This window comes from Diceros bicornis, chromosome 28, assembly GCF_020826845.1.
Source record: "Diceros bicornis minor isolate mBicDic1 chromosome 28, mDicBic1.mat.cur, whole genome shotgun sequence".
In the NCBI taxonomy this organism is placed as follows: Eukaryota; Metazoa; Chordata; class Mammalia; order Perissodactyla; family Rhinocerotidae; genus Diceros; species Diceros bicornis.
The window spans coordinates 7,543,725-7,563,895 of record NC_080767.1 but is presented as its reverse complement, the minus strand read 5'-3'; the positions used below and the strand labels follow the sequence as shown (position 1 = coordinate 7,563,895).

General features: G+C 49.0%; 1 long non-coding RNA gene across 5 annotated transcripts in view; it reads right to left on the bottom strand.

The window, feature by feature from the left end:
• LOC131393127 (uncharacterized) overlaps positions 1 to 20,171 on the bottom strand; it is a 54,960-nt gene that overhangs the window by 4,889 nt on the left and 29,900 nt on the right. For 3 of the 5 annotated variants that reach the window (XR_009215870.1, XR_009215871.1, XR_009215872.1), the window contains one exon: positions 840 to 1,175. The exons of 1 other annotated variant lie outside the window; for it this stretch is intronic. This is a non-coding gene — a long non-coding RNA (uncharacterized LOC131393127). Of the gene's footprint in view, positions 1 to 839; positions 1,176 to 5,727; positions 5,888 to 20,171 lie in introns of those variants that run through there. One more of the 5 variants, XR_009215873.1, reaches the window with a different exon arrangement.

Sequence of the window (20,171 nt, the reverse complement as noted above, 5' to 3'; positions counted from 1 at the left end):
TGCAACAGCCCCCGGGGATCTATTATGGGCCCAGCAGTGTGGGGAAGTGTGGGGGGCTCAGGAAAGGCCTTAAGTCCATCTCATCTGCAGCAGCAAGGTGATGGAGGAGGGGCTCACACAGGATAGAGTCACTGTCTGTGTAGCAGACACACGAGATGAGCTGTTGGATGGACAGCAGTTAAGACTTGTGTCAGCAAAGTAAAGACTGTGGTGGAGACATACACTGATGAAACCATGCACACGTAAACCATGCGGTTCTCTTGTTTATCCAGGAAAGGGAGCACAGGTTTTGAAGAGGCATGGGTCCTGAGATAAATCTTTTACCTAAATGTGGAGCTAATGTGGCAAGCTCTCTCTGCTCTCCAGCTCCTGTTCCCTCACACACAGCTCACCCGCTGGCATAGCAGTGGCCTGGCGGGAGTCGGTCTTAGAAAACCCAGTCTTTCCCTCTTGACTTGGGAAACCCCAGTTCTCCACCTGCTGTGGGTCTCCTTTACTTTTACACAGAAGACTTCACCTCTGACACTTCCAGCCACCAAATGTATGGTTTTTTCCCCTACACCAAGCAATTCTCCACGACACCAGCTGGGTATCCTACAATTTAACTCAATTCTGACACAATCTACCTGGAGATAGTGTCGGATCCCACAGGTTAAGGGCTCGGTCCCACAAGACTGCTCCCACCCCACTTCAGGCACCAATCACAAGAAGTAGGTCCCCAGGTTACCTACAACTTCTGTCTGACTTGGCTACAAATTGGAGGTTCACATGACCCCCTCCTCAGGTTCCTTTAATTTGCTAGAGTGGCTCACAGAATTCAGGGAAACACTTACGTTTACCAGTTTATTAAGGATATGATAAAGGATACAGATGAACATCCAGATGAAGAGATACGTAGGGTGAAGTCTGGGAAGGTCCCAAGCACAGGAGCTTCTATCCCCATAGTGTAGGGTGTGTCACCCTCGTGGAATGTCACTGTGTTCACCCGCCTGGAAGCTCCCCGAACCCCGTACTTGTCAGATTTTTATGGAGGCTTCCTCACGTGGGCATGATCAACCATTAACTCCATTTTCAGCCCTTCTTTCTTCTCAAGAGGATGAGGAACAGGTCTGAAAATTCCAAGCTTCTATCATGGCTTGGTCTTTCCAGTGACCAGGTCTCATCCAGGAGTTCACCTAGAGTCATTAGAACAAATTCATTAGAACAGGAGACACTGCTATCACCCAGGAAATTCCAAGGGTTTCAGGAGCCCTCTGTCAGGAATTGGGGTCAAAAAACAAATATTAGAACAAAAGATGCTCCTAGTGCTGTTATCACTGAGGAAATTACAAGAGTTTCAGGAGTTGTGTGCCAGGAACTGGGGGCAGAGACCGATATACATTTTCTCTTCTCTTTCTCTTATCTCATAGAAGGTGATTCCTTGCGTACCCAAGCCTGATTTTCTAGGTCAAGACGAGACCCACATCTCAGCCACAAGTCTCCCTGCAAATGAAGCAGAAGTCAGGACCCCCCCATGCTCCCCACTGACCCTAGGTGTCCAGATTGGGACCCTCCATGCTCCCAAGGTACCCTCGTTGTTCACACTTGGGACTGCCATGCCCCAGTGACAAGATCATAAAGGGTGAAGAGACTGCAGGCAGATCAAAGCAACAGTAGATGTCACAGACGTGCTCTTGAACACGTGCTTTCACGACAGTCCAGGCAAATGAACTCAAATGCTCTCGTTCCCATGAAAGCTGTATGAGACTCTATGACCAACGCAGAATGTACATTATTTTCAAGCCTGTATTTCAAGTATTATGAAAAATTAACCATGCAGTGATCAAAAAATACAATCCCTAAGGGAATCCCCAGTTCCCACTGCCAGAAGGGATGTCCAATGATGTCACGAGGGAATTTCCTACAGGACTCAAAGTGCCCTCTCTATAGGGCACAGGCACAACGTGAGGCTCCAGAGGTCTGGAAGGAGCAGGAGGGGGAAGGCAAAGCGGAAGCCAAGAGAGAGAAGACGTGTAGAACACACTCGGGATATCAGAAGGGCTGCTTAAGACTAGACTCAAACCCAGGCCTTGCCCCGCCAGTCCCAGTGTCCTCTCTACAGACCGGGACTTTAGCTCACCTAACCCACGCCTGGCTTCTGGGTGTGCCACACATGTTCTCAATTCTGGAGAATGAGACTGTCTATTTTGGGCAGAGTAAGAAGAAATGGGGTCAAGACAACATATAATAGATATAAAGAAAATGAAGAAATGCTTAATTCTTGGATTTCAAAATAATAAATGGGTCTGTCAAAACAAGTATGTATATGTGTGTATATGTGTGTGTGTGTGTGTGTGCGCATGTGTATCTGTGTATGTGTAGGTATGCATGTATGTATGTAAGTGTTTTTTTGTATCTGTGTATGCGTGTGTGTACGTGTGTGTCTGTGTGTGTGTACATGTCCCATAAATCTTTGTGAAGCTTTTCTAACTTCATAAATATAAATGCTACTAACATAAAATATACTATCTGGAGGTTAATTATTTATATTCTTATTATACTTAGTTATTTTTGTGAATTTTAAATAATAAATCATTAGTTTGAATTTTTGCATCAGTCGTTCTGAGTAAAACAGCAAAAGTTGATGGAAATAGTAACAACTTAAATATTCAAAATTAAACAAGTATATAAAATTCTACTTCTGGGATAAAAGTGAAAAACATATGTGGGAAAAATGGAGTTGAGATTTGCGACAACATAGACGAACCTGGAGGGCGTTACACTAAGTGAAATAAGCCACAAAGGGAAAGACAAATACTGCATGGTATCACTTATGTGTGGAATCTAAAAAAAAAAAAAAACATGAACTCTAGAAACAGAGAAGAAAAGTGACTGCCAGAGGCTGGGGTTGGGGGAAGTAGGGAGAGGCTGGTAAGAGGGTACAAACTTCCAGCTGTAAGATGAAGAAGGTCTGAGGATCTAATGTGTAACATACTGACTATAGTTGATAACACTGCATCGTACAACTGAAATGTGCTAAAAAATGGAATTGAGGACAGAAGAGATTCTGAAAGTCCCATGAAATACCCAAAATTGTTGGGAAAACTTCAGACTTTCAAAGAATATGAAATTGGTGGGTTCAAGCCAAGCTCTCCAAGAGATACAAGGAACCAAGTATTAATCTGAGTTCCAGGTGGAACGAATAGAAAATTGACTAAGGTTTGTCTCTAACAGGGTGAGATGTGCTATTGGATGGCTCAGAGAAGGGTGGAGGGATCTGCGGGGCTGGATGGTTGGGGAGGGGCTATGGTCCAGCCCCCTCCTCTTATGGCCCCCTCCCTGCCCTCAGGACCCTTTGTGACCAGACCTCAGCCCTGTGATGTGGGCCTGGGGCTCTAGTCCCCAAGTACACTCCCAGTGCTCAGTTGCCTGGTGGCAGCAGTGCGATTCAGATGATGGAGAATCCTCTCCTTAATCTGAAAAGTGTAACTGATACCTGGCTGAGCTCCAGTTCCACTTGCTGGGCAATTGATACCATCCTCGCCGTCCTGTGTGCACTGGGATTCTTCCTTGTGCTACGTCCCTACCTCCAGAGTAATCCATCCTTACCACCACCTAGGAAACATGGAAGCATCAGGAAGGTAAGGAATCCTTGGTGCAGACCCAACAGAATATGATTCTCTCTTCCTTTCTATTGTTATTTCCACTTTCATGAATCAACTAGAGAGACTCCTGGGATGGGAAAGAAGAGAACACCTATTCTCAGGAAAGAAGAGAACACCATCCTTCTAGGGACAAGCCAGGCTGGGCGGGGGTTAGAGTGGGCACTAGGATTTCCATCTGAAGATCTCAGACCAGGAGTCCAGGTGTGCTCCAGGGCTCCAGGACAAAGTCCCAAACTCAGTGACCAGTGGCCGAGGACTGCATTACTAAGAGCTGGATCTCTGCGGGAGGACAGACCCCTGAGCACTGGGTCACCAGCCGCCTTCCCGGGGCAGGTGTCTCGGGCTGGTCTGAGGGCAGTGCTGAGCCCGAGAGACTCTGGGCTGGGGCTGGAGTGGGGCTCTGGCCTCGGGCAGCAGAGTCCTCTCTGATGGGGCTCAGATACGCACCTGTAGGTCTGAGAGTGTGTGTTTCTGGAGCAGAGGAACAGTGAGGGAAGAGATCCATGGTGGGTCTCACACAGAAACACCTTCTTTGCGTTCTTGAAAAAAGGAAAACAGAATATTTCTATTCACTTTAAAAATGAGTAAAAGGAAAGAAACCCCACAGCGCTCCAGCAGTTACGTGTAGAAAGTCACATGGTTCATGGACACTGAGCGTCCCCAGCTTGTCCAGAGAGAGGACGGTGAGAACTGGCTCCCAGCCCCTTGTTTTGTCTCCTCTCGTCTCAGCGTCACGGGGAGCCGCGGGGGAGGAGCAGCAGAACGAGGAAGAAAAGTGGAGCTGTGAGAGGTAAGTGGCTGCCATTCAGCCCTGCCCCCGAGCTAGCCTCCATCCCACCCGTCCCTGAGGGCTCCACGGTCTCCAGGACGACAGTGGTAGAAAGAGATTCCTGTTTCCCTCAGGAAACAGAGCCCTCGAGGAGGCTCCTGGGAAGGAGATCAGAACCCAGATACTTCCCAGATTCTGTGCCCGGAACGAAGCCATGAGGGGCCTGGAGTGGGCGTTGCCCAGCAGGGGCCAGTGGGCTGTAGTGGATCAATAGTGCCTGGATTGGGAGGTGGGACCTCCAGGTCCAACTGTGGACAAGTTGTTTAACTTGGCTCAGATTCCACTGTGAGGTGACTCCTGCCCTTTCTCCCCCACAGGGCGGTGGCGAGGGCTGTAGGGGGTAATGGATGTGGAAGTACTTTGTACGCGACAAAGTGCTCCCTAGTATGAGCCTTGCCATCCCCGTCAGGGGTCACGTGGCCTTGGACACCATCTTGGGCTCCAGAGTCTCATCTCCCCACTGTCTCCCCTAGAGGGACTTTGCCCTCAGCCTCCTGTAACACCCCTAGGCCCTTGCCTTCACCACCCTGACCCATCTCCTCATTTCCAGCTTGCAGAGATTGCCTGAAGGAACCAGAGAAGGCTCGGGGCCTGGTTTTACTTGTGCAGAGGTAAAGAATCTTCCCCTTCTCTCTCGGGTCCTTCCTCCTCCCAGAGCCTATGACGTGACCCCTGCAGCCTGGGGCTGATCTGGGAGGGGGAGCCACAGGGACAGGGTGTGGCTAAAGCCCTGGGGAGACAGACAGCAGGAGCACTGTGAAGTTGATGTGGGGGCTGTGGGGGGTCGCGGGTGCCCACCCCTGCCCGACCTGCCTGGCCCTCCTGGCCCATCTGCTCCTGGCAGCAGCCTGTGCCTCCTGTCTCCTGCAGCCACCTGGGGAGGCTCCCTGACAAGGGCAGTTTCCATCAGCTCTCACGTCAGGACCCCCCCGGTGAGGTGTGCGAGGCAGCGCCTGCTGGGGCCCAGCAGCCACACGGGGAGTGGATGGAGGATGCTGCTCCCGCCACATCCCTGTCGGCTTCCTCGGCTCTGCTGACCAAGCGCCCTCCACCTCTGGCCTGCACCCTGTCAGCAGACCCTCAAGAAGACCGACCTGACTTGCAGAGAATCCCTCCGGGCACGGTTGCCGGGAGCTCACCTCCAGGTAACTCCGGTTTGGCATCCCCCATCTCAGGCCTTGTCCGCACAAGTTGTCCCATTTCGTTCCTCTGCCAGTGGTGGAAGATTACCAAGGCCTTGTTCTTCCCCACCTCATCACAGCACGAGTCCCACCACGAGCACCTGTCCCACCACCCACCGGAGGCCTCCTTCTCGGGAGCCCCCCCAGACAGGGAGGTAGAGGCTGGTAGCCCCTCATTTGTCAACGCTGAGGTCCAGAAGATGCTGAACATACAGATCACCCAAAGAGTAGAACTGATGATTGGGAAGAAGAAAGAAAAGGATGTGTCATTTTTGAAACAGCTGAGCTCAGACTACCACCTGAACTCTTCAGGGAATATGTGGAAATCACTGGGTGCTGAGCGGGACACCACAACCTCCCAATCCCTCTGGACCCTGAAAGACAAACCAGAGCAGCTGCCCGGTTCTCAGCAGCTCTCCTATCCCAAGGCCTTGGGGGACCATTTACAGCAGAAATGCAGCCAGCTCTACTGGGGTCTCCCCTCTCTGCACAGCGAGTCCCTGGTGGCTACTGCCTTGGTCTCTAGGAGCTCTTCTCAACTACAGGCCCCCTCCGTTTTATTCAATGGCATCTCTAATCGCTTTCCAGTTCCCATCTGGCCTGAAATACCTTCACGGCTTTCCCAGGCCCCACCCTTGCCCTATCCTGGGGCCCAACCTCAACCTTTGACTCCAAACTTGCCCCAGTTCCAGCCCCTACCTCTGCCCCAGACCCAGACCCAGGCCCATCTGGCATCCTCTCCCCCAACCCAAACACCTTCTTCTCCACTTCTGATGAGGACCTGTGGGGTATCTTGCCCGACACACCAGAATAAGACACAATCTTTCATCCCAACTAAAATACACCTGGAATTGTTCTTGCTGCAGAAGCAACTGAAAAGGGAGAGGGCTTTACCCTCTGTGGTAAAAAGATCTGAAGAAGTCTTTAGCCAGCTGATTCCCAATCTTCCCCAAGACAGTGGGGCCTCCCATGCCCACAAGTCAGTTTCCACCCTTCATGGGGACTTGATCAGCCCTAATCTCCAAAAGCAACATCTTCAAAAGAGGCTCATCAAAGATGAACACCAGGATGTCCTGCCCCACAGGATCCAAGTGTCTCTGGAACTGATGCAGCCTCAGAATGAATTCCCAGAGGCTTATCAGGCACAGGGCAAGCAGGAGCCCTCACAGCCCTCTGCATTTGTAGACGAAAGCAGCCAGGACACACAGAAAATGGGGTCCAGGTGCCCTAGAAAGTCCCCTGGGAGGGGTGAAGTAAAGTTCCAGCTAGGGAAGGCCATTAGCAGGGGTCTGGGGCAATGTCTGAAGGGGATCCCAGATCTCTCCAGGGGCTCAGCCAGCTTCCCAGCGAAGGTTCCAGGAACGAACTCTGAGGAGTCTGCAAGACACTTGATGAGGCCCTTAAAGACAGAGTCAGGAAATTGCTTACCCAGGGGCCCAGATAAGAAACATCTAGAAAAAATCTTGAAAGTCCATTTGGGCATGAAGTCAGTGCAGATCAAGGAGGGTTTGATCCCTGTGAGAGTGCGTCAGTCCTGGCTTGCTGCCAATTATGTTGGTCCCAAGTCCCACACTCACATGGAAACAGGAAATCTGGCATCCTCGAAGGGTCCGGAACCCCGTGTGAACACCTCCTGTGAGCATTCCATCCTCAGTCCACGCACCCGACAGGTGCTGGTAGCACATATTATAAAGCTTCAAGTGAAACATCGGTGGGGCCTACCCCTCAAGGTCCTCAAGTCCATCAAAGTCTTTAAGTTGAAAAAGATTCAACCCTCACCCCTTCTACGGTCTGCCTTTTCCCCCTCAGCCACTTGTGTATCTGGGGCCCACTCAAAATCCAACTTCACCAAGGTCTTAGGAAAACCTCTTCAGCCCCGCCCAACAGAGAAACTTATAACAAAAGAGTCCATTCCCACCCTGGCGAGTCCCCTCCCTGCCCCCTCACCTGTGTGTGAAGAAATCCAGAAGGCCCTAGGAGGGACACCACCTGGTGATGGGCCCTCAGAGGCCCCTCTTACTGGACAACCGGACAGGCCACCTTCTCAGTCCCTCACATGCAGCCTTGTGGGCAGAAACTGGCACAGTGAGATTGTCATGGGGGCCGAGAAAGGCAGCCTGGAGCCACGTCCAAGTTCAGCAACGGCCAGGAATGAGCCAAGGTTGGAAAGTGGGGATCAGGCCTCACGAGACCCCTGCCGTAGTTCCAGTCCCCAGAAGGAATGCACCAGTGGGGACACCCCAGCTTCCCAGGTGCCATATGACTTCACATCGAGTGCACAGACAAGCCAGGGGCAGCAGGAGCTCAGGACACCAAAAGTTAAGGACTCATGTGAGAGCCAGAGCAAGATATTTGCCCAAACTGACGAGAGGGATGACTGTAGGAGGCCCAAACCAGGAGAGTATGAAGACACGTTTGCAGGACCGAGGGCTTCCCAAGCCAGTGAGATGAGCCACCCTTCCCAAGTCAGGGGAATAGGAGACACTGTTGGGAGCAAATGCCTCCAGCTCCTGCTAGAGAAGGCACACTCTAGCCACTTCAGAAAACAGATGAAGCACTCTCTGCAGCATCTTGACCCCAGTAAAAAAGATGAAGGACTAGAAGATCTCCCTCAAAAAGGCAAGCCTGCATCAGCCACTGCCCAGAGCCCTGGACCAGTCAAAAGCAGATCTCTTACGGATGGCAGGGCTGTTGAAGCTCAGATGATTGTGACATCTGTTGGACAGATCCTGGCAGAGAAATTGGGGCTTCACCAAGGACTCTGTGCCTCAAGAAAAGTCAGCACAAAGAGCAATTCCAGGCCCCAGGAGGTGGGCATTCCTGCTACCAGGAGGTTCTCTCCTCCCCAGAGCAGAGAAGACTGATAACAGATACGGTCTATAGTCACCAAGCCACCCCCAGGGGCCCCAGCTGTCCAAACAAGAGCAGGTGGGCCAGAGAACGGGATGGCAAGTGGGCCTTCCCACCCAGGGAGCCAGGGTCCCCAGGCAGACCCTGCCAGCAGGGGCCGAGGGTGGCAGGTGCCTCAGCCCACCATCACCCAACACGCTGTCTTTGAGAGTGCGTCTCCCGTCGTCAGCTAGAGTGTGCTTCTCACACCTTTCCTGGAAGGGAAACTTTCCACCAATAAAAAATATAGTTTATGTGGAGAAAACCTGGTTTTTCTCATGTTAGCACATCTTCTATATGCTAATGGCTTCTTCCTACCACAATTTTTATTGTTTCACAAAATATGTCTTCTCACAAGAGGTGGTGGCCTCTGTCTGTGTCCTGCTAGGGGGAAGGGAAGGACTCAGGGTCCGTGCTTCCCGAGTGCCTGCTTTGGCTTCCAGAAGGGATGGGGCCATGGAGGAAGGGTAACCACAGCGTGGTATACCCACCCTCACCGCCATTCCCTCACTGCACCTTAAGTTTCCATAATTCCATCACTAAAACAACAAACGAAAGCATTCAGGACTTGCCAAGATGAGCAAAACCTGTAAGACCCCACCCCAGGATCGGGCTCAGCCTGTCCTCTCCCGCTTTCTCTCTACCTTGAACTTGTGCAGCTGTAGGGAGGAGGCTGCAGAGGCTGAAATTCCCCTCAGGCTCCAGGAAGTACTGGAGACAAGTTCTCGTGTCACAGAGTGGGGAGGGGAGTTTGGGGGCAGTGCTGGCCCGGAGTCCAGAGGTGGGAAAATCTTGCCTCCCAGACCTCTTGGTGGGAACAGATGGTGCCTGCCCTGGGAGCCCTTCCCTCCCTGATGAAGCCGGGATGGAGATGGGCCGGCGAACCCCCTTAGCTCAGCATCACCCTCCCTCTGCCCTTCTCACACTCTGGAGCAGCAGCAAGGATGAGGAGGATGTGCAGGATGTGCAGTGCGGGGCACGGAGGCTGCCGAGGGCCAATCCACCTCCGCCCGAGAGGAGAGAATGGCCCTGCTCATGGGTGTCCACCTTCCCTTTCTGCAGGACGGAGGAGAGCTATGACTGTGCAGTGCTCACCATCTGACAGTGGGACACTGTGCACCTAGAGCAGGATGTGGGGGAAGGAGGCACACTGGCAGGGGTGCCCATGAATGGTGCGGTGACCGAGGAGGCCCTGGCGTCCCACCGCCACCTGCAGGCCCAGCAGGGAGGAGAAGTTAGGGGCCCGGGGGCTCCACCCAGCGTCTCCAGCCCACGTCAGCTCCCAGAGCCCAGACCCAGAGCAGCCGCCAGTAGCTCCTCCACAGAGGGCCAGGCTCACAGAGGCGGCACGGCCTTCAAGCAGAGGGTTAACTTCTTCACAGTACATTTAATAAGCTCGCACAGGACTGGGGACCTCAGGACTCACGGTCTGTGACCTTTACTTACACATGTGGTCCTAGGATGGCTCCCCAGGACAAGTGGTACTTCAAGGGCTGAAGGACTGGCCTGGGGTCACATAGCAAGTCTCGCCTGGCTGCCATTCTCGCTTACCCCAGAGCCCAGAGTGAGGAGAGGCCATCAGACAGGATCTGTCACACAACCGGCCGGGAGTGACCCGCTCAGAATGAGGGTGTGGTCCAGGAGGTCCCGCTGAGTGCTCTGCTCTGAGCCCAGCTTTCCTCCTCCCCAGACCCCCGTCCACACAGGAAAGCTGGGAGACAGGAGCAATTTCTCTAGAGTGATTCCAAGCTCTGTGCCACACGCAGGGCGCACACTGGGCCCAGCTCCAGGGGGCGTCACTCCTGTGGTGGAAAGTTCTGCTCTAGGAGGTGCCCCTGATCCAGGTGACAGCAGGAATGGGCCCTGCCCCCTTGCCTGTCAGATGCCACCATGTGGGACCGGGACCCGGGGTGGAGGGGTGGAGTGGGCACAGGCCTGCTTGTGCTGTGGTTTATCCCTGGAGCAAGGTCCTGCCTCTGGGCCCTCCCCATCGGCACAGCAGGGAACATCCTGCTGAAAATGCAGTGATTCTTGATCTACAGATAAAAGGCTCTCTACATGATATTCAGGATATAGTACACGTTCAGTTTTGACATCTGTTTATGTTTAAAATGGTTCTCACAATAAACAAGCATTCTGTAACAAAATGCAGAGGGCGGCAATTATGTGATGACTTCTTAACACTCCAAGGGATAAAGACCTTTCCCAAATAGGAAAAAGAAAAAAAAATAGTAGTCAGTGCACAATGTTAACCCTGAGAGTGATTCCCCTTTTAACTTACAATATTATTTTCAGTTTCATATACTTTATATCGAACTCCCACAGGAATAAACTTCTGGAAGTGTTTCCACATATACCCAGCTACACTTTCTGTGGTGCTCACACACGGGCACAGTAGGGAACACCCAGATCCGGATGATCCAGGGGCTGCATAACTGCCGCAGCCTCTCTGAGGTCGGTCAGATTCACAATCATTCCTGGAGCAGGGTCGGTCTTGATAACTGCGCCCCAGCCATGTGGATGGTCGCACTTCCAGACAGGCGCCAGTCCCCTAGCTCACGGGTGGCGCCCTCCCTGGCCTGTGTCAGGCTGGCGTCCACGCGCTCTGGGCACCAGAAGAGCTCTTTCCCCAGGGACATGCACTCTGTGCTCTCCACAGCAACGAACCACCACAGAGCCACACGTGGCGCCAATGCAGCTAAACTCCAGGTGGCTGTAAACCAGCGCTGTGCCAGACCCAGTAGAGGAGGATGCAGAACACGCTCACACCCTTCGTAGCCAACGTGGCTGACACAGCTCTCCGGTTCTGAGTGCTTTTGTGCACTCGAGTTTCACCCCCTCGGTCACTGTAATGACGTCCGCAGTTCTCCCTCCCTCCTGAGTCCAGAAGCTGGACTCGCCACCACCTGCCCCCTGTGGCTTCACAATCTGCCACTAGTTTCCAGGGACCACTTCAACCAGACAGACCTCTCTCAGCTCACACACCACCCTGAAACTTCAGAAGCAAGACCACCATCCTTCCTGTTTACCCCCGCCATAATTTTACACTGGCAACACTTCCCCTGCCTATTTCAACGTCAGTAAGTATTTTGTAGAGTGTGTAGATTTGTTTTGCAGAGTGTGGTCCCCTGACTGAGATAAACTTTCCACCTACCAGGGCTGAGACTTGGGCAAGTCACCCAGTGCCTCCAAACTTCATTTCCTTGACCTGGAAAACGAGGGTTAAAGTTAGTAGTGTTGCAGTGAAGGGGAAATGAGTTAAAGGGTAAACACTTTGCATAGCAAGTAATGAGCGACTTTGCTATTGTCATTGCTTTCATTTTTCATTTTATTAGTATCAAGGTAGTTTTTATTTGTTAAATAAAGTACACACTGCTTATTTTGTACAGAATTAAGCAAAATTTTCTAGGACAAAAGCTAGTATTTTGTATGTATTAAAAATTAAAAATCTCTGAGAAAATAAACTGAATATTCTTTCAAGTAATTTTCAAACCATTTTTCGCCACACAGTGTTTAGTAGGTCTCTACTAGCTTACTTCGATTTTAAAGGATTCTTTTTGCCATCCCAAAGCTACTATTTCTTTGCCTTTGAACAAGCTGGACTCGTGGAACTTCAAAACCAACTCTGTTCTCTCCACCTGCCTGTTCACACCTGCTTCCCGGTGCCGCCCCCCAAGCCCTTGGGTAGCATCGGGGTCCTCTGGTTATCTCCAGTAACCAGAGGTCTGACTTCAGTAATGAGTTGTGCAGTCCAGAGTAACAGTCAAACGCCACATTGCATTTCAACGCAACGCTTCTCTCCTCCAAGAGAACAGCCCGCTTTAGATGGGAACGCTGCCCTGGGAGCCGGGGAGGAACACGTGGACTCCTCCACTGGCACTTGGTGCTGCTTCCTCTTCTTCCAAGCCCTGTCCACTACCCTCACCTGCCCACCCAGCTTACTGACCTTGAGTTCTGACCTCTCATCGCCCAGCAGGGGACTGGAGCGATGGGGATTAAAAAAGCAAGAAATGCTCACGCGACTGGCTGCACTGCTGCGAGCCCACAGTGGTGCCACCTGAACTTGGTGGGTTCGGAGTGGACTTTCTCTCGTGGGCATCTGCTGCCATTTCCAGGGGCCTCGCACCTGCAGTTCCTTGTCATGGGCAAGCACCTCCTCTGGCGGTCCCCACAGTCCCCCCATCACGGGGCAGTACTCTTGCTGTACCATCTCCTCCCCTCTCAGTGCAGCTCCCTCTCAAGCTGGGCCACATTCTGTCAGCGTGGACACCTTCAACTGGCGGCTGGGAGAGCACTTCTCCCAAATGCAGCCCCTCCTATCCTGTTCCAGCATCTCAGCCCACCCCTTCCCCCGATGTCTCCGGGATGGTCAGACAGTCTGCCCTGGGTTCCCCAGAAGCCAAGGAGGCACAGGCAGGTTCTTAAAGTTGGTTCCTGGATGCCCCCTGTGGGGACAGGTGTGAGGGTATACTCACATCCCTGAAAACTCTCTCTAAAAAATCCTACTCCATCTCCACCTCTCTCAGCCTTCCCCCAGTCCCTGGAGGGCTGCAGGGGTGAGCTAAGGCCTCCTTCTTCATCCAGGAGCCCTCACCTCCTAGGGCTGGTGTTAGGCCTTTGAGCGGCTGTAAAGGGATCTTAATTTATAAGAGTTTTCTGTACATTTTCAAACAACTTTGTTACCAACTTTTACCAGTTCATTTAAAAGAGCATTTCTCATCTCACGAAAAAGAATTAAGATATAAGTGTCTAAAATTTTGATACTGAGCCTCTTAATCTCAAGTTCGTGTGCCCGATGTGCACTAAGACAAACACTGAGGCATCAGTACTTGGAGATGGAGAAAGGTTTATTCAAATTGGCCAAAATGAGAAGGTGGGAGCTTGGGTTCACCCAAATCTGCCTTAACAAGAGCAGAAAGCACGGGTTTTATAGCTCTAAGGGGTTTGGCAGGAGGAGCTTCAGAGAAACAAGGGGGTCGCTCCGATAAGCTCCTGGGCAATATGACTTCTAGGTGTCAAGGGTAGCTGGGGGCCGGCCATCCAGTGACGGCAACCTCCCCAAAGGCGTTCTCTTCCTTCTGCAAACCAAGCTCACAAAGCTTCTGCAAAACTAGCTCGCATATCCTCCAGACCCCTGAGTCACCCCTCAAGTTAAACAGGAAAACAGCAAATTGCTTACTGAATGTCTACAGTAACCTCCCTCTACCCAGCTTCAATTTTATATAATCTGGAAATTTGGGGATTTGGGCTTGGCTATTATTATTTATTTATGTAATATTACCTATAAAGATATTTACCAATTTTTCTTCTTTCTTTACAAAAAACAGAAAATATGTTAAGAATTAGCTGTGAAAACGCCAATATGGGGTTGGGGGGGATTCACTTGTGTATTTCTTTTTGTGCTAAAATCTCTATTTTGCCTAGCAAGGAAGAGAGTGAGTTCCGTGGGGGGAAAAAATGAGCCTTAAGGACAGACCAGGTTGAAGCCTTTAGATTTGAAGGTTACCTGACCTTTCCAAGATGTTTCTCATGGGTTGGTGAAAAGCTCTAAAAGCTTAGGAACAGAAAGAAATTGAGAATTAGAAGCCAAGTCATTGAAATGAAGAGCCATCTGACAAGTGTGTGAGGCTCCCACACCTCGGTGAGTGGGAAAGATTCCTGTGTGAAGAGCACTGCTCGAGGGGCTTCAGAGAAACCAGCAGGAGGACAGCGCATCCCCAGAAGTGAGGCTGGCCCGCCCCCAGGGCTTCTCACCAAGAGGCTTTACTGCTGAGAGGTGACGACTTCACAGGGAGGCCACGGAGAAAAGGCAGAGCCCCCAGTGCCTGTCATCAGGCACTTTGCCGTATTTCCCTTCAGATAATAAATGTGACCAAGTGTGGTCACATGGGAATTAAATCACATTCAAGCACCTGTTTACCTGCTGGTGAGTTCCTCAATATTGTGGGCCAGATGACATTTGGGGGACACAGGTCCAGGGGCGGTGTTGGCAGGATGAACTCTTTTCTGAGTGACTTTGCCATGGTGAAAGTTCATCCAAAGGAGATGGTAGGAAAATGAATTTTCTACTAATTTCCTAGTAGGGAAAGCATCCAGCACTATATTTATTTGGGGATAAAAATATGTATGTGTTTAAAAATTTTCACAAAAGAGCAGTGACTGGAGGAAATGATGCATCTGGGCCTGTCTAATAATATTCCTCCTTCACAATTTTCTTGTGGGCTCCCAGGCATTGCGTGGCTGCTGCCGTCCTGGTCTGCAGGCCATGGGTCTCTTTGTGAGGCTCGAGGCAACCCAGGGAGCCCAGATGGACACATGAGATCATCCCCAGCTGAGAGTATTTATTTTATTAACTAGCTCTGTTTCATAGGACACAGTACACACACCCTGTAGCCATGTTTATCACTGCCTTTTACAATCTCCAGGTAGGAGTAGATAACCAATGTTAAAATCATCCTATTTGAATAACAAAGTAGGTGAAATTTTTTTTCTGAAACAGTGGTCTTAGTTTTTTAGACAACTGAGTCTGATCAGAGGTCACAGGGGCCCAAGGATGACGCAATGACAGCCGGTGGCTAACGTTTCACCAAAGCCCCTAAGCTCGGTAAGGTGCACAGGTGGCCCCTCATAGATTCAAGCCGTCTCACAGAACCACAGAATTTAAGACCATTTTTCCAGTCTGAGGGAGCCCCGAAAGGAAAGTGAGCTGAGAGCAGAGAGCTGGCAATAATGCACTAATGTCATTGATGTCCTTTAACTGCATCTGCTTGCTGACAAATGTCTCATCCAAAAATGACTTAAAAGTACAATCGTTTTTTTGAAAGCAGAAAGGGGGTTTGATATGCTTATTCAGCTCTAATATAACTTGGAAACTGTCTCTAATGCAAAAAATAAACCTTCTAATATTTTCATTCATTCTGTTTGCTCTGAATCTTCCATTTTATGACCACCTTCTAGTGGGCCAGCCACACTAACTCAGTGATGCCATGCCATGCATTGTAGAGCAATATCTCTCAAAGCAGATAATAAAGAATACTGTTTTATAAAAAGATTCTGTGGCCAAAGCAGCTGGAAGTTTGGGTTAAAGAAAGCAGAGTTTGTGGCCATTCTTTCACTGTATGCGTGTGTGTGTGTGTACGTGTGTGTGTCTGTGCGCGCGTGTCTGTGCATGTGCATGTGTATGTGCGCGCACATCTGTGGTTATGTGTGGATATTCTCAGAGACGTGACTATGCTGCAAGGAGGACACATGAGTCAGAATATTTCCCAAATCCATGGAAGTTTCAAAACTTGTCTTTCTTTGGTTTTTCATGGAAATATTTCAGGAACTTTGAGGTCACTGTTTAAGAAAGGTTTGAAAGTTTCTAAGGAAGACAACCAATACTAACTATATACACTAAACTGAACGAGGTTTAAGTCAAAATTAAATGGAAGGACCTTCCAGTGTTTTTTGGTGACATTAATTAGACCCAAGTAAATTTAGATTTTAATGAGTGTAAAATCCTTTTCTCCTCAGTAACAAGATGTAAGTGATCGATCTCCATTTGGGGAAACTCAGAAAGAAGTCATTTCCATGCCCAGTGTCAGCCTCAACTTTTTGGTGAAGGAGAAAGTACCTAGTATGTTCTTGGGAATAAAGTGAAATTGAAAAAAATTTATCTTTATTTTTTTGGAGCAGTTTAAGATTCACAGCAAAATAGAGGAGAAAGTACCCATACACTCTCTGCCCCCTCACACACACAGCCTGCCCCACTGTCAACACCCCTCCACCAGGTTGGTATGTTTGTTACAGTTGATGAAGCTCCATGGACATGTCACCACCCAAAGTGCACAGGTCACGTTACAGTTCTGGGTGTGGACATTCTGTGGTTTGGACAAATGTATAGTAACATGTGTCCCTCACTGTGGTATCACACAGAGTATTTTCACTGCCCCAAAAATCCTCTGTGCTCCACCCATTTATCCCTCCCTTCCCCGCAACCCTGGCAACCACTGATCTCTTTACTGTCTCCATAGTTTTGCCTTCTCCAGAATGTCATACAGGTGGAATCATATAGTACGTAGCCTTTCAGATTGGCTTCCTTCACTTAGTAAATACGCACTTAAGGTTCTTCCATGTCTTTTTTGTCTTGATAGCTCATTTCTTTTTAGGAATGAATAATATTCCACTGTCTGGATGTACCACAGCTGATTTACCATTCCCCTACTGAAGGATATCTCGGTTGCTTCCAATTTTTGGCGATTATGAATAAAGCTACTATAAACATCTGTGTGTAGGTTTTGGTATGGATCTAAGTTTTCAACTCCTCTGTGTACACATCAAGGAAAGACATTGCTGGACGGTAAGGTAAGAGTATGTTTACATTTCTAAGAAACTGCCAAATGGTTTCCCAAGTCAATGTGCCATTTTGCCTTCCCACCAGCAATGAAGCAGAGTTCCTGCCGCTCCACCATCACCACCATCTGCTGTTGTCAGTGTTCTGGACTTTGGCCATTCTAATAGGTGTGTAGTGGTACCCCATGTTGTTTTAATCTGCAGTTCTCTAATGACGCACGATGGTGAGAATCTTTTCATACGCTTATTTGCCATTTGTATACCTTCACTGGTGCAGTATCTGTTCAGATCTTTTGCTCATTTTTAAATTTGGTTGCCTGTTTTCTTATTGTTAAGTTCTTTGTATATTTTGGTTAACAGACCTTTATCAGATGTGTCTTTTGCAAATATTTTCTAACAGTCTGTGGCTCGTCTTCTCATTCTCTTCACATTTTCTTTTGTAGAGCAGAGGTTTTTAATTTTAATGAAGTCCAGCTTATCAATTATTTATTTTGTGGATTGTGCCTTTGATGTTGTATCTAACAAGTCATCACCATACTCACGGTCATTTAGGTTTTCTCCTATGTTATCTTCCAGGACTTTTATAGCTTGCATTTTACATTTAGGTCTGTGATCCACTCTGAGTTAATTTTTGCGAAGGGGTAAGGTCTGTGCCCGGGTTCATTTGTTTGCCTGTGTATGTCCAGTTGTTCCAGCACCATTTGTTGACAAGACAAGCTTTGTTCATTGTATTGCTTTTGCTCATCTGTCAAAGATCAACTGACTACATTCATGTGTGTCTATTTCTGAACTCTCTGTTCTGTTCCATCGATCTACTTGTCAATTCTTTTACCAATACCACCCTGTCTTGACTACCATAGCTTTATAGTAAAACCTGAAGTAAGGTAATGTCAGTCCTCAAACTTTGTTTTCCTGCCTCAATATTGTGTTGACTATTCTGGGTCTTTTGTCTCTCCATCTAAACTTTCAAATCAGTTGTTGATATCCACAAAATAACTTGAGATTTGGATTGGGATTGGGATGAATCTACAGGTAAAGTTGAGAAAAACTGACATTGACAATACTGAGTCTTCCTATCCATGAATATGAAATATTTCTCCATTTATTTAGTTCTTGTTTGATTTCATTCAACAGAGTTTTGTAGTTTTCTTCATATACATCTTATACATATTTTGTTAGATTTATACCTATGTATTTCTTTTTTTTTTGGTGCTAATGTAAATAGTATTGGGTTTTAATTTCAAATTCTACTTGTTCTTTGCTGGTATATAGGAAAACAATTAACTTCTGTAATAAACTGTAATTTTAAAAGTACTGAAATTCTTTTAGAGAAATTCTCACTTTCTGTGGATTAAGTTAAACAGCTTAACTTAAGAGAAGCTGAGTCCCTGTGTCAGCAGTGACGTGCCCCCATTGTCATCATTACTCCATCGCCAAAATGCCATTGGGCTGAATGCTTGAGAGACAGAACCATGAAAAGTGGCTTCTGCCCTTATAATTCATAGTCCCAAAGTGTCAAACTACTAATTTTTATTTATTGTCCACTTTGCATAAGTAATAAGTTCTGATGCTTTTCCAAAATATAGAAAGAATAAGAAAATTATTTACTAACTATAGTACTAGAATTGATGGTAAGACACTTACATTTTTCCTGAAAAGAATTCTCATTCTTTATGGTTGTAAGGAAAAGATCATTACAGAGAAGATAAAAGAGGAGAAGTTACAGAGGTAAAAGTCTAAAGTAAGAAAATAGGCAGGAACACAGAAAAAGCACCCAATCTCTTTCTATCTGCAGTGTTCTCTCTCTCTCTCTCTCACTAATACACAGACATGAACACACCACAATTTGAGGAACTGCTATGTGTCAGGCATTGTGGTAAAACTGAGGATATAGCGGTGATTTAAAACAAATAATTTTCTCCTTCCATGAAGCATATAGTTCAGCGTAAAAAGCAGATACAGAGTAAATAACCCCACAGCCATAAAACTGCAACTACAACTAACGACCATAACCATGAGGTTAAGTGAAGCTATTTCAGATTCTTTTGTGCTGAGACATCAACTTGTTCTCTCTCAACACTCAGAAAAGTGTGTTGCAGGTAAAGGCCTGGATTAATCCTAGTCTGTTGGGGAGATGGAGGAAATTGCTCAATCTCCCACATCTGAAGTTGTGCAGTTTGGAAGGCCAAGAACAAAAGTGAGGAAAAGAGCCCATCCAGAACCTCAACTCAGCATCTCTCTCTCTTGGCAGCTGCAATAATCTCGTAATCAACCACTCTGTGTCCACTCTTGTTCCCCTGGCCTGTTCACAGAGTCGTCAAAGTGACGCCCTCAAACGTGAGCCTGACTGTGCCATCACTACTCATAGCATCCAAGGGTGATCCATCTGATTAGAATAAACCCAGAGTTCTGGCCTGTGCCTCCGAGTCCTGCTTGGTCGGGCCCCAGGCCTCTTGTGGCCTCACCCTCATCTTCCTCCCTTCACTCACTCATTGCATCATAGCCATCCTAGGCTCTGCGCTTTTCCTCAAACACCCTGGATACTCCCCTTGCCCTGAAACGCTGCACTTGGAATGTTCTTCCTACCCACAGCACATGCCTCCATTGCCCACCTCAGTGGGTCTCTTGAGTACCCATCCAAAACAGCTTCCTGTCTCTGTTGTCCTCGCTAGCACGCATTCCTGCCTGATACAACATTATACACAGTATTTATGTCTTCATAGTGCGCCCTTCTTCATGAATCCCAGCTGCTCTGCACTGACACGCCCCCACCCACAGGCCCTCCCCTGTCTTCATTGCCTTTTTCCCATGTCTGGGTCCTTGGAGATTGCTGGCACCATCTGTTGATTGTGTGTGCCCAGGGAACCCACAGCAGAGCCCAGAGCCTCCCACAGGGCCCTGGCATCTGGACAGGGGATCTCTGTCATGGCCGTCCATGTGCAGCACGGAGTGGCTGGCCAGGCAAGCACCTGGGACATGGGTGGGATGCGGGACCATGGTTGGCGGAACAGGAATGGGGGGTGGGGAGACTTGGGGAGGTCCAGGGTCTGGCAGAGTCCAGGTCATCCCAGTTGGATCAGCCCCTGCCCTGAAGCCTTAGACACATCCCTGAGAGCACATGGTCTTGATGCCCTTGGGCTGGGGCCCAGAAGGTCCAGGCACACCATGCCCAGACTCCTTCCTGCATGCCCTGGCACCTGCTCCACCTGGGGTCAGCAAATGGGACAGCAGACTCCCTGACAAAGATCCTCTCCTTGAATAAATTTTGGTCAGCGTCTCCTCAGCAATCGTTTT